Genomic DNA, 6,000 nt, shown 5'->3' with positions numbered 1-6,000 from the left:
GCTCACCTCCACGGGCTGCAGGGGGACAGCCTGCCGCCTCACCACCTCCTCCCCCTCCTTCTTCTTCCTCACCGACCTCGGGATCTGCAGAGCTGCTCCTCTCCCATTCCCATCCCCCTCCTCACTGCAGGTTCCCCCTCTTCAGGATGTTCTGCCAGAGGCGCTACCGCCGTCGCTGATTGGCTCGGCCTTCCAAGGGGCGGGTCCAACTTGGAGCCCGGCAACCTTCCAGCAGCTTCTCTCAGGAGCCACCCCTGCGGCCCCAGAAAAAACGCACCACACAAACCCCTGACGATTACTCAGAGCCTTTGTTTAGGGCCCACAGTTTCGCTTGGGGGGTTTAAGCCCTCAGTTTTAGGGCAGAAAGCCTCTTCTCAGGGTCCAAAGCCTCCTTTTCCCGTCCCAAAGTCTTAGTTTGGGCTTCCAGAGCCCCATTTTGATGGTCCGCAGGCTCCGCTGCAGTTGGCAAAGGCTCCTTTTTGGAGCCCAAAGCCACCTTGTCAAGCTCCAAAGGATCCCGCCAGTTGGTGTGAGGGTCCACGCTGCATCCTGAGTTTGCAAACCCTCATTCTCATGCTCCAAACCCCTCTTCTAGGGCCCAAAGCCTCATTTTTTAGCATCCAAAACTTGGATTCTAGGGTTGAAAGCCTCCTTTCGGGGGTCCAAACCCTCGCTTTTGGGGCCCGGGGACTCATTCTGAGGGCTTTAATCGCTCTTTTAGGCTAACATGCCTCATTTTTACGTTTCAAACCTTCATTTTTAGGACAGAAAGCCACTTTTTAGAGTACGCGGCTTCGTTTATAAGGCCCAAGTACACATCTTTCTGTCCCGAAGCCTCCTTTTGACTGTCCAAATACTCCTTATGGCGTCCCAACCCTTATTTTTGTGAACAAATCCTCAGTTTGATGGTCCAAAGCTTCATTTATAAACTCCAGAGCCTCATTTCAGGCTCCACAACCTTGTTTCTAAACTCAAATTTTGAGGCTCCGAACCTCATTTTTAGGGCCCAATGCCTCATCTTCAGGGTCCAAAGAATCGTTTCCACAATCCAGCCCTTCATTTTTAGGGTCCTGAAGCCTCACTGCAAGGGCCCAAACACCCATTTTTAAGGTCCAAACCTTCCCTTTACAGCACACACCCCACCGTTAGAGCCCCAAGCCTCATTCTTTACCTTCCAAAGCCTCCTTTTCAGGGACCATAGGCTCATTTTTAGGATCCAGTCTGCAACGAGGAGAGCCCAAGGCCTCATTTTGAGGGTCCAAATACTCAATTGGAGGGCCCAAAGCCTCATTTTGGAGGCCAAGCTCCTCCTTTAGGGTGCAAGGCATCTCTTGTTTAACGTACAACCCCTCATTTGGAGCCTCCAAAGACCCATTTCTAGGGCGCAAAGCCTTCGGTTTTGGTACCGAAGCATCCCTTGAAGGCACAAAACCTAATGCAGGCTTCAAAGCCTCAGTTTCATTTCCAAAGACCCATTCTTAGGGCCCAAACCCTCCACTGGAGGGTCCAAAGTCTCCTTCTGAGGGCCCAAAGGCCTCTTTTACAGCTGAGGGCCTCCCCTGGAGTGACCCAAGCCCTCTCTTTGGGACTGAAACCCCGTTTCTTGGGGCCCTATCGACACCAATAGGTTCTCCTCCTTTGCAGAGCCCTAAGGGCCACGTGTAGCGTCTCCCCCACCATTTTTAGTGCCCAAAGCCTCATCTGGAGGGCCAAAGTCCTCATTGTTCTGGTCCAAACCTTTTGGCCTTTTATGACCCATGCCCTTTTTTGAGGGCCCACAGTTTCATCTGGAGGGTTTAAACCCTCAGCTTTAGGGCAGAAAGCCACTCTTTTAGGGTCCAAAGTCACACTTATAGGGCAGAAAGCCTCGCTTTCCCTTCCCAAAGTCTTAGTTTTGGCTTCCAGAGCCCCATTTGAGGCTCCAAACCCTCATTTTGAGGGTCCACAGGCTCCGTTGCAGTTGGCAAAGTCTCCTTTTTAGAGCCCCAAGCCACATTTTAAGTTGCCGAACTCGCATTTTCAGACTCCAAAGCCTCATTTTTAGGATCCGGCCAGTCGTTTTCAGGGTCCAAGCTGCATCCTGAGTTTCCAATCCCTCATTTTTATGCTCCGAACCCCTCTTTTAGGGCCCAAAGCCTCATTTTTAGAGTCCAGAGCTTTGATTCTAGCATTGAAAGCCTCCTTTTTATGCTCCAAAGCCTCATTTTGAAGGCCAGTCCCTTGCTGCGACACAGATGGGACCACCAACGGCCCTGGGTGGGAACCCAAAGGCCCATCAGGGGGTCGTGAGGGGACGAGAGAATAAACGCACAGAACAAGGCGCCCACCTATGGGACTCACAGAAGGCATGAGTACAGCTTTACAGAGCTGGACCAGCCCCTCCAATAGCCCAGCCACAAAGCTTTCTAAACAAGGCAAAAACATTGACTACTTTTCTCGTCCCTACTTAAGATTCCCTGTAGAACTGGGTCTTGGCCTGACCGAGGCTGTAGGAGGGAGGAAGACGAGGGAAAACTCTGCAGGGAAAACGCCCAGACACAGTATGGCCTGGCATCAATAAATGTAGGCACAAGCAAGCCCTTGGGAGCAAACTCTTTATTCTCTGCCTGGGGGAGCTGCCCGCGGGCTCTGTGGCCCTGGAGCCGCACACCTCCTCAGGACACCCTCCACAAGGCTCCCAGCTACCGCCCTCTTCAACGACTCGGGCTGCACGGGCTCCTCCAGGAGAAGCTTTAAACGCACTGGTCTGTGCCGTGCTCCTGCCTGGGTAGGGGGCTTGGGACCCGCTGGAGGCATGGGCTCTCTTGGAAACTGGGGGCCCATGGAGGGAAGGGTGTCTGCGGTGCTCCCTGGCCGGAGTATACGCAGAGTTTCCCATGCGGGCACTGAAGACCTTGCTGTGGCTCCGGAGGTGGAATCCCTGGACTCCTGAAGGCCTTCTGTTGGCCGGCGAGCACCTTGCGCAGCACCTCGGCGGAGAGATGGGAGGAGAGTACGTGAGCTCTCCTCTTTGAGCTGTCCCGCTTCCTCTGAAGGCGTGACTATTGCAGGGAGGCTGAGAGGTGGCAAGACTTCCCTTGGTTGAAGCTTCTCTGATTTTTGCTTGGACTTCCTTTCTTCCTCTAACTTCTTCCTCGCCATTTCCAGAATTTCAAGGACAATGGTTTTGGCATACCCAATCAATTCAGCATCCAGCTGCTGAATTCTGGAGATGGCGTTTTGGATGCTCTCCTTGGCAATCTCACGACTCGCTCGTGAGACATCAGCAGCGTTTTGCAGTGGTTGCAACACGGGCACCTTTGCTCTCTTGCTTGCTTCTGGGATCTGCCGTTCCCATGCTCTGGCTGGTCCTTGTCCTTCTGTCATGCCTTGAATCTTCAGGATCTCAGAAAACTGACAGCGGAAGTCCTGTTCAAACTGAGAAGCTACAAAGGATGACAAGGTGGAGCTAACACTTTCAACAGCCTCTTTGGTCCTTTTGTCGATAGAAGACTGTGAAGGTGCTCTGTCGGAAGCTGCGAGTTCCGCCTCCCTCCATCTCTCTTCTCCGGATTTGCCTGCTCGGCTGGTTCTTCCCGCAACAAGCTCTGACAGCTTCTGCCTGCCTGCTGGCCCAGGCTCGGCTGCATCAGACGTGCTGGGTACCAAGTGCTCCCCAAAGCTCTCCAACACGCTCGCCACAATCTCTTGAGCCACCAGTCTGATCTTGTCCCGGCAATCCGCAGAAGTGTCCAAAGGCTCTGGCCTTCTGGCGCTGGCAAACAACCTTCCACGGACCTCATGGGGAGCCCTCCTTAAGACGCGGACGGACTGATCCAGCGCCTTCACCCGCTCCAGCACCTCCTGGACCACGGTCTCAGCCACCTCTTTAAGCTCCTGGTCTTCTGCCAGCGTAGCCCGCAGCACCGTAGGCTGTATGCTGTTAGGCGCTTCTTCTCCGGCACACGCTGCAGACTAAAAGGAGGAGCAGTTAATGAGTGAATGGGTTCCTTCACCTCCCTTTGCTTTCCTCTTCCTCCTCACAGGACCCCTGCCCAGACGAGTCCCTAGCAGTCAAGCTGGAAAAACTCTGGTTTCTCTGTAGGCCACCTGGCACACGGAGGTTGCTGGTCTCCTGTGGCCAGGAGCCAAGTGTTATGGGCACCTCTCAGAATCAAGCAAGTGCCATTTTGCTTAGAGCAAAGGGCACTGTAGCCCCCCTGGACCTCAGCACGGTGAACCAATAGCGGAGGGAAAGCTGTCGAAGGTACTGGACCAGGCTCTTCTGCCGCGGGTCCCAGCTGCTCTTGGGGCACTGCTGCCCTCTATCAGGGTGCCCTGTTTGCCCCTTTTCAGGGCCAAATGCCAGGAACGGCTGTTCTGAGAGCAGAAAAGAAAACGATCCTTCTTCTTGAGGCACCTGGCTGTTGTCTGCCAGCCCAAGGAAATGTCCTTGGGACAGGAGGCAGCCTGAAGGTCCACCGCGGGCTGCCGGCCTCGTGCAAAGTGGGGAAGAAATTGCGAGTCAAGCACAGAGCCAGGCAGCAGCCGGAAATTGTCATTTGCTCTTTTGCAGCTTGACAGCCTGAGTGCCACGGCAGAAGGAGCTTAACCCTTCACCCCGGCATAGATAGCACCCCACACTATCCAGAAATGCTTCCCAAGAGGCTGTTGCAAGGGATGGAGCCGGGCAACGTTTAACGGGACCCCCGCTAACGAGAACTGGGCAACAGCAGGCTCTCCGCTAAGCTAATCAAAGACCTCCTGGAAGAGAAAACCAACCCACGAATGGCCAAGCACCGGCACTGTCAGGTTCAGGGACACTGCATCTTCGGATGCAGAAGTCTGTGGATGAAACCAAGAGTTTTTCAACCAGGCGCGAAACCAGCACCATGGACCGCGCGGCCACTTAGTGCAGCAGGTTCGTGCTAAATGTGCGAGTCCCTGCTCAGAAGTGGCCGCTGAGAGTGCCCAGGCACACTTCTGTGTCAGAAAGGGCTAGTGCCTCGTGTCTCAGAGACACAGGAAGGCAAGCAACCGCCTCTTGGTCTCTGACAGCCACCCTCAAACAAGGGCACGTCGCACACCGGCCAGGCACCACCTCCTCAGCGACCAAGCGCCCTTCGCAAGCCCTGAGCAGCTGTGTGTGTGTGGCAGCGTCCTCTCCCGAGTCCCAGGTACCAACGTGCTGCCGCACAGCAGAGGCAGCCCCCAGCATCCACCCGGCTCCTACTCACCGGCCTTCCTTTGAGAGCGGACTTTTCGGAGCTGCTCTGCATGCCTGGCTGCCTCCTCTTTCCCAGCTGCTGCTGCTGGTGGCACCTGGCCTGCTGGAGGAGGCGTTGCTCTTTTTCAAGAGCCTCCAGTCTTTCCATCGGCTTCTTGGCCACAGTCAGATGCCTGTCAAGAGAAAGGAAGGCAGCTGAGAAGGAGCAGCTCTGTCCATCTTGCCCAGGCCATTTTCTGCTCGGCCACGCCCATCACCCTGCTCCTGGTGACTTTGCTCCAGTAGTCCCCCTGCCTGTCCAAGGCTCCAAACACAGACTGCGCCAACGTGACTGCAGCCCGCACCGGCTCCTTCCACCACTGGCCTTTGTTTGTTTACTGGAACAGGAGGCTCCAGCACTTCTCTCAGGGACCAGGGGCCCCCTTCAAGAGCAAGCGTTACTTGGCCTTTTCTTACCTCTGCCTCCTCTTCCTCTCTCCACCTGGCAAACTCTGTCTTTGCTCCTGCGGCAGACACTCTTGCGGGTGAGAAACGTCAGTCCCTCCCGGCAGTTTGGAGGCATCCTCTGATTGGGCCAGGTCTTGCTGAAGCTTTTTCTGAAAGGTGACATCGGGTTGTGGCTTGCTGTTGCCTGGACAAGCGCTCACGCCCCTGCATGCTGAGGCACCCCGTGGACCCAGGACAGCGATCCGCTTCAGCCACGCGACGAGGGCAGAAAAGAAATGCTTCCCTCGGGACTCCGCGTGCTTGCACGTGACTTTCCTGCCCATGACCACCCCTGCACCCTGCGCTAG

Source organism: Haliaeetus albicilla, chromosome 22, assembly GCF_947461875.1.
Source record: "Haliaeetus albicilla chromosome 22, bHalAlb1.1, whole genome shotgun sequence".
NCBI lineage: Eukaryota > Metazoa > Chordata > Aves > Accipitriformes > Accipitridae > Haliaeetus > Haliaeetus albicilla.
Note: the sequence above shows the minus strand (reverse complement) of the source record.